This window comes from Haliotis rubra, unplaced genomic scaffold (genome assembly GCF_003918875.1).
Source record: "Haliotis rubra isolate DU_JTF1 unplaced genomic scaffold, ASM391887v1 Scf1214, whole genome shotgun sequence".
NCBI classification, from domain to species: Eukaryota; Metazoa; Mollusca; class Gastropoda; order Lepetellida; family Haliotidae; genus Haliotis; species Haliotis rubra.
The window spans coordinates 61,416-84,108 of record NW_025765131.1 but is presented as its reverse complement, the minus strand read 5'-3'; the positions used below and the strand labels follow the sequence as shown (position 1 = coordinate 84,108).

General features: G+C 40.4%; 1 protein-coding gene and 1 long non-coding RNA gene across 3 annotated transcripts in view; both read right to left on the bottom strand.

Annotated features, from left to right (window-relative positions):
* Positions 1-22,693, bottom strand: part of LOC124265631 — a 175,757-nt gene that overhangs the window by 128,211 nt on the left and 24,853 nt on the right. The gene's annotated exons all lie outside the window — the stretch shown is intronic.
* LOC124265658 overlaps positions 15,262-22,693 on the bottom strand; it is a 15,510-nt gene continuing 8,078 nt past the window's right edge. The window contains exons 2-3 of the long non-coding RNA XR_006895503.1: positions 19,556-19,561; positions 15,262-15,272 (exon numbers count right to left, since the gene is read on the bottom strand). This is a non-coding gene — a long non-coding RNA (uncharacterized LOC124265658). The remainder of the gene's footprint in view (positions 15,273-19,555; positions 19,562-22,693) is intronic.

The following is a 22,693-nucleotide window of genomic DNA, read 5'->3' as shown; positions in this document are numbered from 1 at the left end:
GGCCTGGCTGAGATTAATAACCAAGAAATCACTATGATGTGACCCTGAGGCACCAAACCTTTCACCGATTACAATGGTAAAATCCTTTCTGACAGGCTGGACCAACATAACCTCATTGTAGTAAACGATAACCAACCTACTCGCTATCCCTATCACATCTCCACTTACCCTAAGTTATAGACGTCACCTTAATCACATCAAAACTATCAAACTCTTGCACATAGGGGGGGAACACAACGGCACCCGGGGCAGTGACCACTGACCCATCAAAATCACCATCATCCAATCACACCACTCAACCCAGAACTCAACATGAACTCAGATATAACCTAAGAAAAGCAAACTGGCAAAAGTGCATTTCACTATGCAAACAAGTAGAGACAAAAAATGTTAAATACAGACACAAAGACCTTCTACTTAAATGAGATGCCATTCTTGAAATCTCAAATACAATGCATACCCCTCCCCACCCACCCCCACCTTTCGATTCAACCCCGCACTAAAAACAGTCTCCTGGTGGAGCTCAGATATTATTAAAGCCAGAAAAGAACGAAAATAGGCCATTCATAATTAAAAAAGGGAGTGTTCCAAATTATATTTTGCTAAAAGAAACAATTAAAACAAATTAGAGCAGCACCAATCTTATTTTTACTTTACCCTAATTTCCTAATCTCAGCTTTTATTTATTTTACATGATTTTTGTAAACTGTTTTCTTCCGGATTGTGGCAAGTTTAAGCCCCTTCACTTATATACTGTTTTGGGTATGGTGGTTTATATCCTATTATATATATTTTTTATTCATCATTCATCAATTAGCTCCATCTATCCCGTCGGTGACCTATTCTCCAGCCTGAAGCTGAGGTAAAACTCTAAATGATGATGATGGTTGTTTGGGAGGGTCTAATTTTTTATAATTATGAGTGAGGTATTAAGAAGGAATGTTAGCCTTGAAGATGGTGCGGGTTGTGGGTTGTGGAGGATTGTGTGGATTAAGAAGCAGCTGAGTGTTGTAATGATATTTTGTGGGTATAGAGTTATTTACTTGTGTAATATGAGCAGGTAGAGAAAGTTGGCAGTTTGTGAATATATGTGACATGTCTTCATTTGTGATGCAGTGACTGCAGTCCAGTGATATGTCTGTATTGTTGGTAGAGGTTGTAATTGAGGTTTGTTTGTCCCGCGATGATTGTCCAACAGGACAAGCAAACCTCAATAACAACCATTATGTTGTAACCAGAGGTATTGAGACAGAAATCCGCCATTTTGTTTTTTAATCAAGCACCTGGGTGACCTAATTAAACACCTGTATCACCTCATTATGCAGAGGTAAGAAATCATCTGGAACCTATGACCTCATAATGAAGGTCACAGCCCCTGATCACTGTGACCGAGAAAGTTCCACAACCTATGACTCATGACACAGGTGGCTGACCTCATTAGGCAGAGTCATAGACGATTCTGGAATCTATGACCTCAGGTCACAGACCCTCATTACGCACACCATTCTGGAAGTATCACATCAGGGCTAGTTTCTGTCTACAGCATGTGGAGAAACACAATAGAATGTGTATTATGTAGTCATTATTGCATATAATCATTCTTGATGTAAAGTGTATTACATATCACGTGACAACTCACATTTCTATCACAAATACGTGATTCTTATTTAGAAAGGTACTGGTAGCCAAGTACTTGACGGTGAAGTCAATTTCTAAAGACGTTTGAAAGGGTATTGTATTGACTGAGCTGTGGCGCATGCCTCAGTCTGTTGAACCACTTCAGTCGGCCGAGCTGTGGCCTATTCAATGGAAGAACCCTGCGTGTGCCGCACGAACAATTGTTGGCCGGCTGCCCCATTGATAAAACATATTCATTCAGGGCATTTCAATGGAGACGAACAGCAATATGAACATGTATGAACAATTTGTGTACAAACATGGACTGATTGAATGAGGGCGCTGCCTCTTTCTTCTGTGAAGCTTTGATTGTTATGTTCGCAGTACATTATCTTATGTGTCTAATGTATGTGCAAAAGAAACATCACCCTACCAAAACTTTTGCCAGATATGTTTCATCTGAATGTCAATTAACTTTTCACTTTTTATATTTTAGCTAGACCTGGTTCGTAGCCAGTGTTCAAGAAAATGGGGTTTCAGATTGTGTATTGATACAAAAACATGTCGTCAAAACGCAGTTACTAAAGTAATGATGGGACGAGGTTTTTGTGCGTATTTCATGAAAATGGCAATGCACGTGCATCCTGAGGTGTCATCCCCATAGGAAGAGCCACCAAACATGCACCAAATCATTCACTGTTCAACAGTAGGACATGCCACGATTATCAAGGGAACAGAGGGACCAAGCTTTAGGAAGACTGAAGGCTGGCCAGACTGCAAGACATGTTGCAAATCATTTTTCTGTTCATGTTCGAACAATATACTGCCTGCAGCAACGATTCCAAGCCACTGGAAGCACAGCCGACCGTCCTCGCAGTGGAAGACCGCCTGTGACAACATTGAGGCAAAATCGGCAGATTGCCCGTCATCACCTGCAAAATCGTTTCGCTAGGGCAATGGAAACTGCACGGACATCCATTGGCAATCACCAGAGACCAATCAGCGCCGACACAGTGTGGAAGCATTTTAGGCAGAGAAATGTCAGATGTCGCAGGCTTTACTGGCGTCCGATCCTCACTGTTCGACATCGTCGTGCTCATCTCCATATGGGCCACACATCATCGGAATTGGCGTTACCGTGAGTGTCGAACTGTAGTCTTCTCTGATGAAAGCTGGGATTGCGTCTCGACAGCTGATGGCAGAGTGAGAGTGTGGCGATTATGCGGGGAGCGTTTTGCAGATGATTGTGTCCTGGGAAGAGACTCGTGGGGAGGTCCGAGCATAATGGTGTGGGGTGCTATTGCTCTCAAACACAAACTAGGCCCTGTGGTGTTCCAGAATATTGGTCCTGGTAGAGGAAATGGTGTAACATCTGCCTGCTTCATTGATCAAGCGCTGAGACCCTTCGTCGTGCCACATTTTGGTCGACATGGAAACCACATCTTCCAGCATGACAACGCCTGTGCCCATACTGCCAGAGTAACTAGAGACTTTCTCCGTCAACATGGCATGGGAACTCTTCAATGGCCTGCCCTCAATCCAGATTTAAACCCGATAGAACCCTTGTGAGACGAGATTCAGAGGAGGCTCAATGATGTGCGACCAAGGCCGACAACTGCAGCTGAACTCTCTCAGGCGTATCACCGAGTGTAGGCGCAAGTTCCTATGGCCTTCATCAACCGTCTCATTCACTCCTTGTACAGACGATGCAACGCTGTTATTGACTTTCGTATGGCACGCCGCCTGTCGTCATTTTGACTTGTCATTGTCTGAAATTCGTCTTTAAGTATTGATTATCAAACATGTCAATTTTGAAATCTTTCCGACAATTATTATGTTATTTACATGCGTTTAAATCAAACTGATTACCAATTTCAAATAGGGAGTGACGTTTTGCAGCTCTTGTCCAAGTTTGCTTAAGTTGCTGTACCCACAACTAGGTGTTTGCACATATTCATGTGGCGACCATCTGGTCATATACCAACGGTTTCGTGGGTTCTTTTAAGTGCACAGGGTTGTGTACTGTACACTAGGGGATTGTGACAACACTGAAAGAGTCTGCACACAAAGTTGACACCCGGTCACAGATGGGCTGGATCCATACACCTCAAGCTCACTGTATCACTAGCCTGGCGCCTTAGCCAGCTCCTCAACCATTGGTATAGGTTAAGAAATATTTCAATGGTTTATGCACAGTTGCCAGTTCTTATTCCACAGGCAGTATACTATGATTAAATACTGGTAAGCTTCTTGTCACTGATAATAGTATCAAGTATCAAGTTATTCAGTGGATACAGTGAAATAGGGTGACAGATAATAGTATTTTATGGGTTGTATTAGGTGGTGGACACCCATGGTGTTATTTTGTCAAGTATTGGATTCAGTGAAATAAGGTCAAGGCAGGAAGTATTTATCACATAAAACAAGCATGAATGATCTTTAGTCAGTTGTGCAACAGTTGTCTAGTGGCAGTCAGCAAATAGATATACATCAAGAAACAAGAGAGATTTCATATCATATTTATTAGCTCCGTTTCCATCAGTAGACATTAGGTTAGGAGCACTCCCAAAGTCGAGTTTACATCTGTTTTGAGTTACATTGTCTCATGGCCCCTCCCCATCCTCCTGTCCTTCACTCTCTGCATCAGATATCATGTCTTCATTGTCATGTTCAGTCAAGTCTTCCACCCAAGATTAATATTTCTACAGTTTTGAAAACACTTCATGATACAGATTATTCGTGTCTTTGCATCAATATTTCTTGTGTCTTTGGACCCCAAGATGATACAGATACAGATAAGTAATAAATCGTGCATACATCTCTTTAAATGTGTTCCATGTTAATTTCTTCAGTTTGGCTTCTATCATGTCTTCGTTTAAACCTATTTTTCATGTACAGCTGTCGTTTGTCATCCAAAAAGTCTTTATTGAGCTCACGTGTATGTGAATACATTTGTCTTATACCTTGCTCTTCCAGATCAGCCATCATATTTTTCCTCTTTTTTATGTTGTCTGTGACATCGCTTAACGATACATCATCATCATCATCATCAGCATCATCATCATCATCATCATCATTTTCCATTTCAGGACATTGTTTATCGTGTAAATGTCTTTGTAAGTTATGGTTATTGCTAAACACTTGACCGCAATGGTCACAATCTGCAAGAGGATGTGGTCTCTTCACAGCAGAGAAGTTGTCTTCTTCTCCCACTTCCTTTTAAGTCCTGCTTGGGATGTCCAGTTTCTTCTGTGTTTTTGCAAATCATGCACATCTTGAAACATGAGTCCACATTCATCACAAGATGGCATTTTTGGGAGGTTTTCTTCACACGTCTGCTCACTCTGAGAGTCTAACGCAGACTGAATTGTCCAAGCTTAGAGGTTTCCCTTTAAACTGAATGCATTGGGACAAAGTCGCAAAGGGGTAGGTGTTTCGGGTTTTAAATCAACCAACAAGCGCCCATAAGGTTTCTGAGTAGCCCTTTGAAACGGCTCCATGAAATGTTTATAATTTTCTGGATACATTTGCCTCGCCAGAGTCATGGGTTGTTTATCAATAGGGTTGTTGAACCAAAGCAGATAATGAGAGTTTCTTTGTTGTGTGGGATCCTTACTGTAATACAAATTCTGGTTTAAGGCTATCACTGAGAGATTACGATGTTGGCAAGCACAATGACGTTCACAACACTGGAGTCTGCAAACATGTCCTTTTTTAGGTTAGAAGGAATGCCATGATTTGAATGGCGTTATACAGTGGCTGCCATCGTTTGTAGAGCCATATAATACGTTCAGGATAAGGTTTAATGTTCATCCTTTCCAGGAGCTGCTTCACTAATCAGGTTTTCCCACTGTAGGTTGACCCTGAGACGATCATGGTGAATGGATGTAGTAGCATAAATTCTTCCCATGACTGGGTAGTACTTTCTGATGAATGTGGTTTCTGCTGCGGATGTTGCCAAGTTGTCATTGATGAAAGAGGAGGTCCATGAGGTGGAAGAGGAGGAGAAGGAGAGGATTGTTGATGTTTCCGTCTTCTATGTCTGCATGGTTGTCCGAGTCTAAATGGCTGGGAACCTGTCTACTGGCTGCTTTTATCTAAAAAGTCGTCTGCCGTTTCTTCATGGGACTCTGGGAGGAGGAAAAAACTTTATCGGCTTTAGATCCCCCTTTCTTCATCCGAATCAGAGCCTTGGTCTGTTTGACCCCTTGTTTAGTAGGGGTAACAAAATTAATCTAAGGCTGCTCTGTAGTTTCTGGTTTTTGTTTGTCTTTCTTCCACTCTGGGTCATACAGTTCCAAATATAGATCCACAGACATGGTGGCACATTTTCGTCCTCGACGTATAATTGAATGATAAGGGTCTCCTTTCCCTTCAGCCCTGAGCATGTACAATTGTGTCCATTTATTAGCATCGGGTATGAAAAGTTTGTATTGTGGATTTTTCATGATGAAAACAGGAGCGGCTTAAGGTGAAGTGTCACTGTCACTGGTCCATGGCTAAATGAAGCTAGATTGCCCTCATGGCGCTTCATAAAGATATCCACTCATGGCCTTCATAAAGATATCTTGGGGGCCACGGTCTTAACTGACCTTCAGCATTCATGGCTTAGTATAGCTCTTTGGGTCCAGCATCACTGTTTGGATCGTCATACATGGTCTTCCTCCCGGAATGACAAACTAAACCTAAGACGGGTGTATTTTACCAAAATGTACTAAGCCAATGCTCTTTCTAACAAACAGGCATTTTGAATGGTCTCATCTAAGCGCATTGACAAACTGTGGTTTCAAAACAAATGCTACGATAGGCATGTAACTGGTGAAAATACCATCTGTAACGCATAGGGGTGAACTAATCTTTGTAACACCTCTGCATAGCTATTTTGATCATTTTGTCCCCAGGAAACGACATTTTCATATTGAGTCACTGGTAATCTTGCCTTTAATAACCTATTGATAATACCATAGACAGCAAAAATCTGTTCTCTGTTCATTTCGAAGATGCCTTGTCGAATCTCCTCAACGTCTTGAAACATTAACATGAACCTTAAAATTTGTAATGTTTTAACACGTACCTCACCATAATTCTAGAAAACGAGCTCTTATCCCTATTGTGTTTTGGATCTCAATGAGATTAGTATTCGAGTAAACCTCTATGTATACCTCGACAAAAGACTATACATAGACAACCAATGCAGATATACTCTAATGTTAATTTATCACAAATAACAGTTTCACAAATATACAGTATTTTACATCACACTCTTGGTGACAAGGGGCTGTGGGTAGCCTAATTGTTAAAGCGTTGGCTCGTCACACCGAAGACCCGGGTTCGAATCCCCACATGGGTACAATGTGTGAAGCCCATTTCTGGTGTCCCCTGCTGTGATGTTGCTGGAATATTGCTAAAAGTGGCGTCAGTCAGTCAGTCTTGGTGACATATATAAATTCACATGACTACCCCAACTGGCCATCTCTTTCTGAGGTACTCCCACCAGGGCCACATATTGACAATCTAGAGACCACTTTTCATGTTCGACCCAGGGATCATCATCTATGTCCCAGTTCTTGACAATGACACCACATTGACAAAACACTTGCAAGCGTCCCCTCTGATTAAGTACACAAATCCTGCCAAGGCCAAAGTGTTGTCAAATCCATGATATCCCAGAGGGGAGAGCAGTGGTAACACGTCCGCACAGTACAGTGTCTGAACCAAGAATAGCTTTATACCAAGTGACTGTAGTCACTAGGGTTACAGAAGGAACACATGGGGTACCCATCTGGTTTTGATGATCCTCTTGTGCCATACAGGGAACCATGTCCTTCAGTTCTGGCACAAAGTCTGACATCACATCACAACAGTCTCTCAGTTTCTTCCACTGGTCCAGGGACAACAAGATATTGTCAGCAATAGGTACGACTTTTCCCATCTGTAGATTCATTTCCCATTGTCTGAGATCAACACCGTGCTGATCCAATGTGGCATACATGTTAGCCCCAACATTTACAGTCAGACCTCGTATATCCGAACTTCAGATATCCCAATACCTCGGTTTCCGAATATTCTTCACAAAATACGAAATTTTCTAGCTACAATTTACCTATATATCCGAATGTTCGGTTTCCGTATCCCAATGGTCAATTTTGGTAACGAAACAGCAAAATATGTACAAATTTGCATCGTATATCCGAACACCGAGGCTGTCTTCGGCAAGATGTCTGAAGCTTACCGCTCCTCAACAGTGCTCACTGCATTGATCTTTGATCAATCCTATATCAAAACCCAAGGTCTGTTGTCAGCAAGGTATCAAAACTTGAAGTCTATCTTGTCTACCACTTGTAAAAACATTGTGCTGGATGCTAGTTAATTCATTGTTTATCGAATATTTATCACAGGGCGTGTAGGTTAATTAGAGAAGAAACAATTAAAGTTTGACATTGACACTGATTCGAATCGTTGATTGAGTAAGCATAAATAAAGACGGGGGTGTCAGTCGTTGTGCATTTGAGCAAGATGGCTAGTACACCTGCTGAACGTAAAGTGATGATGAAGAAGTTGAAGATTGTGACGAGAATATGCCAGCCAGCCAGACATTAATATCAAATCAGGTGAGATCTCAAATTGGAGATCTTATTTATCGCTTTGAAAATATCACAGACCTCACAAACCTGGAGCTGTGTTAAAAATCCAAGCAGCGAATAACAACTCTGTCCGTCAAGAATCCACAATCAAAAACTTTTTCAAGCCGATAAAATTCATGTTATGTTATATTATGTTATGCAAGATGTTATGTTAAATAAAGATGTAGTTATGTTTCCATGTTATTTTTAGTTGTTTTGTTTTCACGTGTAGTCGACCGCCTAGGTCCTGATTCAGATATCCGAATGATTCGTTTGTCCGAACAATTCAATAAAAAAAAGCAAAGTGTTCGGATAAACGAAGTCTGACTGTACATAAGAACCCACGGGACTGGATTTCATGACATCTGCTATTTGCTGGAACCCACTGGGAAGTTGCAGCCAGTGTTTCAAGGTGAGTATGATGCCACGTCACGTAGGATAACTTCTCCCACTAGAATACACATCATGCTTCGTGATGTGAATGTTCAATACATTATTCCAAGACTTCGAACACATAACCTCCTAAGTCCAGATGACAATGGGAATCAAGAAAGAGTAAGCTTGGGGCCCATGTCTAGCTAATGTGAACAATGGTTCTCTGACAGGTTCAAATAAGGATTGTGGTTTTTCAATAATTTCAGTCTTCATGAAGATAGTAAGAACTTCAAACTATACCAGTTTGTCACCCACAGCTTCTACAGGTTGTATAGCTACCATGAGGTCGGAGTGATTCTTCCTGGGCATATCCCGGTGAACTGCTTCCATTTTCGAGGTCAACAGTCAACAGAACCAGTAGAGTCAAGAGCATAGAACGGTTTTTTACGGAGAAGAGACGTTCTCACTGGCGATTGAGATGAGAATGAATTTCCCTTAATGGAGGCCTTATATTGCCTACCTGCTAAATGACGTCATACCTTCTAGAACGTTCTACTACACACTTTGAAATCCAAAAATAGACCATGTGCATAGCAACGGGTTATCACAGTGAGGTGAGACAGGTGTTTAATTAGGTCACCCAGGTGCATGATTAAAAACAAAATGGCGGCTTTATGTCTTAATACCTCTGGTTACAACACCTATATTTGTCTATCTGGATTGTGTTTGATAATGTTAGGATTTTGTTTTGGTGAGTGAATGAGTGATTTAATCCATGTTGATTTGTTTGTGTTATGTTGTCGTGGAAGTTGGTACTGATCATGTGTGACTTAATGAGTTGGTTTATTTCTGATTTGGAAGAGTTAAAGTTAATAGATGGTGATTTATGGGTTGTGGCTAGTTTGGCGGGTTACCCTCCATAAGAACTTCATGCCATAAGAACTACACCTCAAAAGAGATACATGAGAAGTGTTATGACAACTGTGCCACCACTATTGTGAATAATGAATAGTGCCGGTGCCCAATGAAGTAACTACTCCCACAAGAACTACAGTGTAAACCAAACACTGTTAAGACTGTAGTATTGTATTTCAAGGGGTTTTGCAAGAAAAGATTAGTTTGGTGAAATATACACTCACTTTTTCGACAATGTTAAATACAGAAATAGTTAGGTTGGAGAAGGATGTATTTAGCAAAATGGTTTGTTTAAAGTAAAACATTTTGTTGGGTATTTTAAATGAGGAAATGATACTAGATGAGTATAATAAGATGTATACACTGGTAAATTTTGAGTAAAAGATACGTATCATGCATGTGCCCATATAACGATCTAGCAATGCCATGGTTGACATTCAGCTAACATTCAGATATGGCTGGGCTTCGGAAAGTAGAGTTTGTTCTGTCTTAGAAGGGAAATCAGCAAGTACTTCTTGATGGATTCCATTTCCATTACTGATCTGTGGTGTGGAAAAAAGTGGAACGGACGAAGATTGCCCAGCTCGACTTTGGTGCTGCTCCTCCCAGAAGGAAGCGAGTGTACAAAGAAATTGACAACAGATTAGATCGATTGAAAATGCAGCTTCGTCGAGCAGAGAAGACTCCTCTTCAATATTTGGATGCTGTTGGCCACCTAGTTACGCTTGACAATCCCAGTAAAACAATCCAGTGAAATACGTGAAACCCAGTGAAACAATCAATGTGAAAACAATCTGAAATACTTTCCAGTGCTGATATATATTATGATTATGTTTTACAGATTAAAGATGAAAAATGCAGCAGAGAGGGTTCGGGTGATCCTGGCACAGTTAGGTTGGTAAGGCTCATCATCAGCTCAGGGCTCTCTCCCCCTCTACACACAGCCCAGACAACGAATAGGACTTCTCCCAGGAAACACTGCCTAGTCGAACCCACCAATAACTTTCCGGAGAATATGTAGACTCCCCAACACTGAAGCCTTCTGCATTACCCAGAGTGTCAGAAGGGCTGTGTTCCTGGAGTAGAACCCGGGCACTTTCCTGATCTGCGCCAAGAGATCAGGAGGTACCAAACCAAGGGCACCGAGAACAATGGGGAGCCTGACGACAGTGTACTTGGGATGCAAGGGAGACATTTCAAAGGCGTGGTCCGCATATTTATCATGCTTTTCCTGAATCTTGTCAATCACATTGCTGTCACAAGGGACAGAAAATTCAATGACATAAATAAATTCATTGGCTTTATCAAAACGCACAAGATCAAGTTTGTTGGCAGGAGGCTGTCTATGGGCCTATTCCACAGAAGTTTGAAAGCATCATTTTCCATGACGCCCTGGACATGTTCAGGGTCGTACCATGGATTGACCTCGGAGTCAAAGCCACAGACATGACGAAGACGGTAATAAAGCAACGAGCCATGCCATCATGTCTCTTAAGATATGCTCTTTGTTCCAAGGAAGGGCATCCATTGACAAGGTGTTGAAATATGAATATAACATACAAGATACAAAAGTTCAGAACAGAAGCTTGTTTTGTTTTACTTATAGTTTACCCTGTGGTTTTTGTCACCCTGCAGTTCCTATAGGTGTTTACCAAGTTTTTCGACCCTGACCAGTGTTGTTTAAAGGGCAAGTGTACACGAAAATAAACCTTTTTGTCTTGCACTTTTTCATCATGAAAAATGTTTGTCAAGTAGTTTTATATCCAAACCCGTACATATATCAGAAGTAACTAATTTATTTTTTGCGTTATATCAATTCATATTTTCAACATTTACCGAGAGTTCTGTGTCCACAATAAACACACCATGGCTTATGTCCCTTGGAAATGACGTCATTGGTGCCCAAATGATAAACGAATGACGTCGTTAGACCTTATTAGACCCATTTCACGTGGCGCAGGTATAGGTGCGGTTCTTGTGTCTCGATGCGGAGGCTACTGTTTTAATCCACCTGTTGCCTGGCCGTCAGCTGGCTATATATATATATATATGTCAGTTCTACACTGTAATGACGTTGCAGTTTGAAAAAACGTATACATTGTACTAAATGTGTTACCACGTAACCAAATTGTATAACATTCAACCTGTGTCGGTCGCCTTTTCAACGATATATTTTTTCACAAAAACTAAAATGTGCACTACATCTAGCTTGCCATCGGCGAATGTGCCGGCATTCTACGTTTGTTACTAAACTTGCTCATTAAATCGTACAATTTGTCCTTCCTCTTCCACCTTCACTTTGATATCGATACCATATCCATGTACATCACGAAAATAAAAGCAATTTGCCCTTTTGAACTCTATTTGAAATTCGTTTTTCTATATCATTCGCTCATTGTAGATCATATATACTGAAAATTACATGCATCGTAAATCTCGCCAGTTTTGACACATTACTACATCACCATTCACTGCGTTTTGCGTGTCTTAATTCAAATGTCAAATTTTACTGGGAGAATTGAATTTGAAAGAAAAAGACCTATCATTGTGATCAGCGGTAGTTTTGTTGTTGTATGATCAAATCACTAATGCTCGTTCTGAAACATTGTCGATGAACCGAGAATCGCTGAGAATGTTTTGGAAAATACGCTTGCAAACACAATTAACGTCAAAGTTAATTTTTAGCCATTTTACAGAGTGTTTATAAAATCACGCCACATGTATGTCGGCTATATTTCGCCCATAAAATCAATTGTATATAGTTCAACACAATCTTCCTGACACGAATCCCTGAATTTCTCATACGGTTCAAAATAAACTGACAAATGGACTTTGTCACCAATTCGAAGTGTTTCAGTAAAATCGAACGAAATATATCAGATGCCGCGCTTGGAAAGGACCACTTGTTTGAAATGTGAACAAAGCCAATCTCAGATTTTACACTGTGTATCCGCTCGCCTACTTGTTGCATACACATGCTCATTAGTTTTAGAACATGCATGAGAAAGGTATTGTAGCAAGCGATAGTAAAATAAAATAGGTGTATTCGATTGCTTTTCTAGATTCATCACAACATATCATGGTTTCTGAAAGCGTGACGCCATGACTGACGCAAACACACACACAACGATGACGGTACCTCTCTTAATTTCTGACTATTCCCCTTGGTCACAATGAAAACAAGAAGAAAATAACGACCAGCAGACTGATAGAAATTTCGGACTACTTACATGTCACATTTATGCATATACGTTGCTTGAAACAACGAAAATTTCTTCGACAACTCCGGCGTACTCGTGTTAGTGAACACGCCATTTTGAAAAAGTCGCTTCCCGATAGTGATGTCATACGGACGTCAACATTGTTATACATATTTGGTATTTTCATTGAGGTGAGGTTGTGAATAAAAACACACATGATCAATCTGTCCTGCTGCTTACATTTTCTGTTCTTATGCTTCTTTCGAATTTTCACAAACGTTTTTCACGTGATTAATTTCAGTATTATTATCTTTTGATTTGGGACTAGACAGTTGATCAGTTTAAAATCAAGTGGCACCAATTACGTCATAATCAAAGGGCGGTAACTCTGGCCTGTTTAGTTCGGCAAACAAAGGCTTCATATTGGCATAACATTTCAGCACTTATTTTGAGGGTTATACTTACATTGTAAGAAAAATGAGTGTATATTTTCAAACATTGGTATTAACTAATTAAAACAGTTCACTTTGATACACAGAAGAATAAATGTGATTTATTCGTGTACACTTCCCCTTTAAGACTGTAGTTCTTATAGGAGGACACCATTTGTCTGTGTGTGGTGGGATCCATAGGAAATGTGTTTGTTTATTTGATTGATGAAAGTATATAATTGTTGGATAAGGGGAATAATGTCGTTTCTGGATTAGGAATGCATGTTTTGTACCTGGGTGATTGCACTTAGTGAGTCGGCGATAATGAGGGAGTGGGATCGCTGAAGTGCCTGAATTAAGTAGAGTTCAGTATAATTAGTATTGCTGTGTTGATAGTTGTGAAGTTAGTATAGTGCATGTTTGCGGCTAAGGGAGATTGTTAATGTACATGGATGATGCCTATGTTGGCCTTAGTTGAGGCGTCTGTATAGATATGGGTGTGAGAAGGATAGTTGAACGGTTGGTTCTCATTTTGCCTACTTCACATTCGCCTACATCCCAACACCAGCCTTCACTGAGTATTGTAGGCGAATAGGGACAGCATAAACACCCCTTTGACATTTAAAAAACAATTAATGAGCTCGCCTGAGAATATATTTCAAGAGCATTAGAAATATGCTACAATGTGAATTGAATTGTTAACATGAAACAGTGTGCTTGCAAAGAAAATGACAATATTGTTTCATATTCTCTCTTCCTTAGAAGTCGAGAGAAGTATATGTGCGTCTCTTCAACATTCTCATGACATTGACACTGACCACAACTGGAATGGAACTGTCACCAGTAACCATTCAAACTGACTTTGATGTTGCTGTCATTTGTGCCATCCAAGAAGTCCTTTCAGATTCAGACGATTCTTCCACTTCACTCAAGCCTTGCTGCGTCATGTTTCAACCATTGGACTTTCAGTGGACTACAGGAACGATGCTCACATTCAGCAGCATGTCCGGACATTCGCCACCCTTCATCTCCTGCCTCTACGACAAGTCCAAGATGCTTGGCTAGAGGTGATGAATGATGGTCCAGATGGGGAGAAGTTACAGAATTTCAACGATACGTTACAAACACTTGGGTCGACGAATTTTCTTACCTTTAACACATTTTACGTTTGACAGAGATTTTTCTTTATGGATACTTGATAGATTGTTTAATGATTTTATAATTAAAAAAAATCGCCAGAAAGAGATACGTTTTCATTTCAGTTTTGTACATATATCTTTAAGTCGTTGTTTAACAGATGAGTGATATTTTATTTCCTGTTCATACCATGCATTTCCAAGTCCAATAGGAAATAAAAAATCTTTTACGTTTGTGACCCAATTCCTTTTCCCATTTCTATCATAAATAATCGTCATGTTATAACATTTTTTTGGTAATCTGCTTGGAAACAGACTCAATAATGTTAACCAATATTTAACAAGTTTCATACACTTTCATATTTGCTTCAATGTATAAGGGAAACCTATCACACTCGGCATATACGGCTGAATTACCTAAGTATATGAATACTATTTGCCGAGGATGAAAACGATCTTGTTCATCAACTTAAAAGTGACACTCAAACAAAATATTGACAACCATTGCTAAATAGATAACGGCTACCAGCAGCGTGTCTTGACTGTCGACTCAACACCCCTCGCACTCCCGCCTGCTCACACTAGTATTCTGTGTCATGCAAAGGACATGTATTGTTGACTTCTAACGGCGCTTATGAAATGTAACAAATTCTTGGCTTAGAGGCTTAAAACACGCTCAAGATCTTTCTTTTTTTGTTGAGAGAGAGAGAGAGAGGCTTAGAAGAGAGGAGGAGAGAGAGAGAGGAGAGGGGTGGGGTGGCGTATGAATTCGTGATGCTGATTGTACTTGTCTGGACTTAATTGGGTAGTCTGCCGATACACTGAAATTTCATGCAGTAGATTCTCGCCTTATTCAGACACTCATAATACTGACACCTGGTCGTCCAATCTTGGTTTTACCTGTCGATACCGAACGCCAGGCAGGGTGAAAAGAGGTGCCTGTTTTAAGGTCTTTTTTTAGGAGTCTTCCGCTCTCTGGGCAGACACACTATCCACTATACTAGAGCAGTGGGGTAGCTAGTTGTTAAAGCGTCCGCTCGTCACTCCAAAGAACAGAGTTCGATTCCCCACATGGGTACAATGTGTGAGGCCCAATTCTGGTGTCCCCCGCCGTGATATTGCTGCAATATTGCTAAGATTGGCGTAAAACTAAGACCCAATCACTCACAACCCACTATACTGGGAAGGCTGTCTAAAACAATAAAGGGCAATCGTGACTGAAAACTAACTTTCGATAAAATATGTGTTATGTCCTGGCACATATTGTAGTCAGTCTCAAAAGTGTGTATTGAGTATACGTAAACACACCTTGTATAAATGTACATACAGGCCTAGACAGACGTTATCAGTTATTCACTAAAGGAAGTTATAAATCCGAATTGGGAAGTTGAAATATGACATGAAATGACATGGATCGAAGTTTGTTTTTGTTCACGCAGCTTTCATTTCTTTATGTCGATCGAATGATACAGTTTTCCGAAGTCACCCACGAATTACATGTACCTCTATGTGACCATTAGCTTAACAAAGGTGGGCTCATATATCAACTATATATTGAAAATGTTGTAGAATGTTGGCTGCTCTGCAATGTTGTCACAGTTTGGGCGTTATAATGATAAAGTCAACTAAATCGGCATGTAGTGTGACGTCAATGACATCTGTACATGTATGTGTTTATACAGCGTCTTCATGTTCATATGGATGTCGTGAAATTTGGAACCGGCAATCTGTTTCCTGCATTCAATCAATTCTATCAACTTTTAGAACACGGTGTACTGATATTGATAATCAGTTTCTCTTTGAATCGTTTGACAAATTATCTTCATTGTATTTTTACAAAACAATCAAGTTATGTAATGAATCTGAAAACTATTTAAATGCTGTGAATATTGATGCATTTAGGATTACTCTTTCACAATTTCGTACATCCAGTACTGATCTTATGATATCACAGGGTAGAAAATTAGGCATACCTAAACGTGAAAGACTTTGTCCATTCTGTATCATCCCAAATGTAGAAACAGAATACCATGTCTGTCTAATGTGTCCATTTAATAATGACCTTAGAAGAAGTTATTACTACAAATTTCCTTCAGAGTGTAAATGTAAACTTTTATTTACCACCAAAAATACTTTCATGCTTAATAACCTTGCCAAGTTTACTTTCTTTGCTCTGAAAATGAGGAGCAAGCAATTGTCCATTACATAACCTACACATTTTATAGTCACGTGTATATTGTACTAGATATAACTTGTTGAACTTAAACATTGCTACATGCACTGGTGTCGCAGCATCAACATCTTTGTTGATAACTAATTGTAAAATGGGCCTGTGGTCTGATTTACCGAAATAAACTACTACTACTACTACTACTACTGCTGCTGCTGCTGCTACTACTACTACCTACGACTACAGCGTCTTCAGAACGTAGTTCCCACATTTGCACAGTTTCTGCAATTGCCAAGTGGCAAGATTCAGAAAAAAACGTCATTTGTTCAAATGACGTTTTTTTTCTGAATCCCGCCACTTGGCAATATGCAGAAACTGTGGTGGCAAGATTCAGAAAAAAACGTCATTTGTTCAAATGACGTTTTTTCTGAATCCTGCCACTTGGCAATTGCAGAAACTGTGCAAATGTGGGAACTACGTTCTGAAGACGCTGTAGTGGCAGTAGTAGTAGTAGTAGTAGTAGTAGTAGTAGTAGTAGTAGTAGTAGTAGTAGTAGTAGTAGTAGTAGTAGTAGTAGCAGCATAACTGATAACGTCTGTCTTCGCCTGTATGTACATTTATACAAGGTGTGTTTACGTATACTCAATACACACTTTTGAGACTGACTACAATATGTGCCAGGACATAACACATATTTTATCGAAAGTTAGTTTTCAGTCACGATTGCCCTTTATTGTTTTAGACAGCCTTCCCAGTATAGTGGGTTGTGAGTGATTGGGTCTTAGTTTTACGCCAATCTTAGCAATATTGCAGCAATATCACGGCGGGGGACACCAGAATTGGGCCTCACACATTGTACCCATGTGGGGAATTGAACTCTGTTCTTTGGAGTGACGAGCGGACGCTTTAACAACTAGCTACCCCACTGCTCTAGTATAGTGGATAGTGTGTCTGCCCAGAGAGCGGAAGACTCCTAAAAAAGACCTTAAAACAGGCACCTCTTTTCACCCTGCCTGGCGTTCGGTATCGACAGATAAAACCAAGATTGGACGACCAGGTGTCAGTATTATGAGTGTCTGAATAAGGCGAGAATCTACTGCATGAAATTTCAGTGTATCGGCAGACTACCCAATTAAGTCCAGACAAGTACAATCAGCATCACGAATTCATACGCCACCCCACCCACCCCACCCCCACCCCTCCCTCTCTCTCTCTCTCTCTCTCAAAAAAAAGAAAGATCTTGAGCGTGTTTTAAGCCTCTAAGCCCAATTTCACATTTCATAAGTGCCGTTAGAAGTCAACAATACATGGCACCTCTTTTCACCCTGCCTGCCCTGATGGTATGGACAGATAACTTGATCCCAAATATTAACTATCAGTTTTCTGATATCTGTTGTGTTCATTGTTTGTGAGATAAAATTTTAAGATGATCGGATCTCGAATGAGTTTTCAGACCTTTGAATTTCAGGGACAGGTGCCTTTCATTTTCGTCGGAACTGTAGAAAGTATTGCAAATGCACAGCTGTTATAAGATTACCTCTTAACACATTTTACGGGTAAGTTCTATGTCTTCTACATTCCTTGAATATACAGCTGACTGAGATAATTTGTTCCTATCATTAAACCTACATATTAACAGTATAATTAGAGTACTTGTTATTAAACTTAAAAAAGTAACACTAATATTTCCATATACCTCTATAGTGAAATGAAATTGAAATTGTAATTAAATACACAATAGCCACTATATGGATAACGTGAATAGACATATTCATTTTAAAAGAAAGAAGGAAACCAATTTATGCTCTTTAATACCTATTGGTTGTTGTGATGAAAGTGGCATGTGTTTCTTTCTGGAACAGTTTTGATATTACTGTAGAAAGAAAACCAGCGTGTATCACACCTAAGACTTTCGTGACATAAGTTTATAATTATTAAATGGTCAGTCATAAAGCATAAAGAAAGATGTGGCCTTCCTTGAGAGCCTGAACATCCCATCAGTTTGTTCATTTAATTTGTACCACAGGAAGTGGAGCAGCTGCGACAAGCAAAGCAGGAGATAGACCAACAGCTGAAGAGTCTCTCTGGCCCCAGTCTGGGCCCTACTTTCCCCTCCGCGGGGAAAGGAGGTTCGTTTGTTCAGTTTGAAGGCATTATGGAATCAGTCTGTTTAGTTGTTGTCTGCTCTAAAGTGATGGTTTAGAGGTTCTGGCGCAACTTAGCTTAGTAAAACCTGGTTGATTTTCTCTGAATTGTACGATTGTTGATTATTCTGGTCATGAAAGGGAGAATACCGTAAATTGCCATAGATAAGCTGAATTTTGAGGACCAAAAAAAGCAGTCTGTAGAAGGGGGGTGGCTTATCTATGGGTTACGCTTTCGTCAAACTTTTTACCAGGGGTAAGAAAACAACATTGTATCACTTTGCGTGAACAAAGTTATCCAAAGCTCTGTGTAGACCCCTATGATGTGGCTAGACTGCCCCTCAATATGTGTAAGCCATTTATGTGCTTATCACCCTGGCTCCTTTAATTGAGCAATTCCATTTGAAAGTTTCATTTGTATTGTCAATGTAAAGTTACTAAGCTGCTTCATCCATAAACAATAGCTGTTACATTGTATGAAGTTGAGGACTGAATATTTTGCCATCTTCCACTGGGCAAGAAAGTTTGGGTTCACCAGACAGTATCTGCTTCAGTTGCAGCTCTTCAATACTTTGTTTAGTCATAGTTGTCTAATAAATGTTTACATTTCTAGAGGGAGCAATGACCCTTACACAGATGAAAGAGGAAGGCGTGGCCGAGGTGGACGTGGCATGGGGCGAGGACGGAGATGGGCAACAGAGCGGCATGGCATGAACACTGGTGAGATGAACTGATTTCACAACCTGAATACAACTGCAGGGCAGCCTGGTTGTGTAGTCAGTGTTTTTGTTTATCTAGACCATGCTTTGATTCTTTCATCTGATCAATTTATAGGATGCTTCTCTGGCAGAGCTCCCATTAGGATGTTGCTGCAATTTTAGACCCTAGGCACAACATCTGTTCTGTGAAGCCATTCATGATGATGTATGACCTCCAAATCCCACCTCACTCTCTCTGTATTGGTATCAGGGGATGAAGCCACGTCTCCAGAGCCTGTTGGTGATTGGTCTGCAGAAGTAATGGCAGAAGAGAGGCGGACATCTGGCTACTTGACTGACAGTGTGTTGAGTGAAAGGGGGCGTGGCTACCGGAGAGGGCGTGGCAGGGGGAGGTACTCGGGGTACTCATCTCGTAGAGACTCAGGTAAGTGTCACCCAAGCCTGTCAGTTTGCATGAATAGATCACGGAATCTTCACAGGGAGATAGGTGTGTGCTGCATACTGCTGCCTGACGTGATGATGATGATGATGATGATGATGCTTAGGAATAGATACCAAAGATCAAGACTACAGGAATGTTTTTATTGGTAATCCAGGATAAGTTGAACCAACTCACAAAACAAGTTGAGACAAGAACGCGCTCCACAGCATTTGGGCAATCCTGCTTGGTTTGTTGCAGGTAGAGAGGGTGTATGTGTGTTGTGCACATATCTATGGTACTACTTGTTGGCTAACACCTAATACCCCTTTCTTTACAATGGGGGCGGTGGGGTAGCCTAATGGTTAAAGTGTTGGCTTGTCACGCCGAAGACCCAGGTTCAAATCCCCACATGGGTACAATGTGTGAAGCCCATTTCTGGTGTCCCCTGCCGTGATGTTGCTGGAATATTGCTAAAAGCGGCGTAAAACCAAACTCAGTCAGTCAGTCTTTACAATGGTTCATACCAGAGGGTGTCCCTCATATAATGTCATGGGGGTTAATTGTGAGGTCACATCTCAACTTACCCTGGGTAGCCAGTAACATTTCATGCGTGACTGAACCGTATACAGCAGCTTATGATATTTGTCTATCACAATGAATTACTGTAACATTAAACCGAACTGTTCACTTAGGATGTGTGATATGACATACAGTAAATGTGCCCATGCATCTGTGAGTGATGTAACAAGACGAGTCATGATTATAGGCTGAACACCATGTTGTGAAATGCTGTAAACCTTAAGACACCATATGTAGAAAAGGTTTACTACTAGGGGTGAAACAGTACGCTCTTGGCACGGTACGTTACGTATTGCGGTACAAGGCCTTCGGTTCGGTCTGTTTCGGTCCGGTCCGTTTCGGTTTGGTAAATGAGATATGATCATAATGCAGGAAATTGACAACAAGAGGCGAACCTAGATAGATTTTGACAAAATGATTCGATTCCTAAACAATTTTAGAAAGGTTTAAAAGGTATATAAAATGATGGTGCAAAAACCGAAAAATACTGAATAATGTTTGATTGCATTACTGTAAACAGAACCAAAGGCAAAATGAAAACGGTTCTAATTAATACCGCAGTATACCGTTTCACGTCTATTTACTACCTCTGAAGTATTACTGACATTCCCAGAGATTATTATTACTATTATTTGTTTCATATATTGTAAATGGAACGTATTAGGAGTACATGTGAATGTATTAACATCTTTGTGCCATAGTTTTTGTTCCTAACATATGATGTGTACTGTATGGAAACACATAGGGGTAATAATCCCTGTTTGTCTGCATAATTGAGGCACAATGTAAAACCAGTATCAAAGCATATGAGGAACACAAGTAAAGAGTTTATTGAGAAAGAAGTCAATGATATGTGGAGCCCCGTCCCCTTGAAGAGGTTCATGGTAGGCCGCACTATTGGCACTCGGCTTATCAGATTGTGATTCCAGGTTTATCGTATTGATTTATGTGATCGATCACACTGGTCACCAACCCGTGAAGATTTGGGTTAGAATGAACCTTCAGTAACCCATGCTTGTTCGTAAGAGGCGACTAACGGGATCTGGTGGTCAGGCTCCTGATGTTCCTGATGTTGATCACTGGATTTTCTGGTCCAGACTCGATTATTTACAGACCACCAACATACAGCTGGAATATTGCTGAGTGCGGCGTAAAACTAAACTCACTCACTCACTGGTCACCATGTAATAAGGAAAGAGCCTTCTTGTAGGGCCCTTTGTGGCTGGAACTTGAGCTTTGCACCCTGGGCTTTAAACTTCAAACTCAGACGTCCCTTTTTGCCAGGAATAGTAGTTTGCTCAGGCAACCACGGTGGCAGCCAGGTCAGCGCAGTCATAAGCTGAAGCTTGTGCTCAATCCTGTTACGGCTATACTGTGTGAAGAGCATTTCTGGTGTCCCAGCCAAATTTCTGGAGTAATGCTAAAAGCAACATAAAACGTACTCACTCACTATATAAAAGTTTAGTATGAAAAGTGTATGTTGGCAGTGTTTGTATCTGCGTTTCGGTATCTAACTCATATTTTGTTGTATAACTACTTTAACATTAAACATATTTACTCTCCTCATTCTGACATTTCAATATGGCAGTGCATGCATGGAAGCAGGATGTATTGAGGCATAACCGTAACTTGTACATGCATGTTAGTATCTGATACAAATGTATTTCAAACTAGGCATCATGTCATGAAAGAATCAAGTGAATACTCAAATGGGGGCGGTGGGGTGGCTTAGTAGTTCTAAAGCGTTGGCTCGTCATGCTGCATGACCCGGGTTCGAATCCCCACATGGGTGCAAATTTCTCGTGAAGCCCATTTCTGGTGTCCCCCTGGCATGATGTTGCTGGAATATTGCTAAAGCGGCGCAGGTAAAACCAAACTCAGTCAGTCAGTCAGTCAAAATACTCAAATGAAAAAGGTATGAGATAAATCAGGATTACCATTCCTGAAAAAGTTAAATTTTAGGTTCACTTTCTTTGTATTCTTGCAACATGGACAATTCGGTCTCATCAAAACAGAACCAGAACAAGGCAATGGTGACACCTTTGCTAAAAATTTCATTTGAGTGGATTTAAGGTATATGCAGTTGAAGCATTCTAAAAGTTGAATACAGCCAGAATGTCCTATATACACATTTGAAAGCTCACTTGGTGTGTTATTTACCGTCTTGAAAAAGTATAATCAGTGAATTAATTATACATGCCTTGAAAAATAGACCTTACATCAAGCTTTGTTTAGACAGCATGATCCAAGACCTGAAATTTTATTGTATTACATCCCAACCATTAACTAAATGGTGGTGGTAGCCTGGTTAAAGTGTCCGCTTATGACGCCGAAGACCAGGTTTACGTTCTGTTTATGTTTGT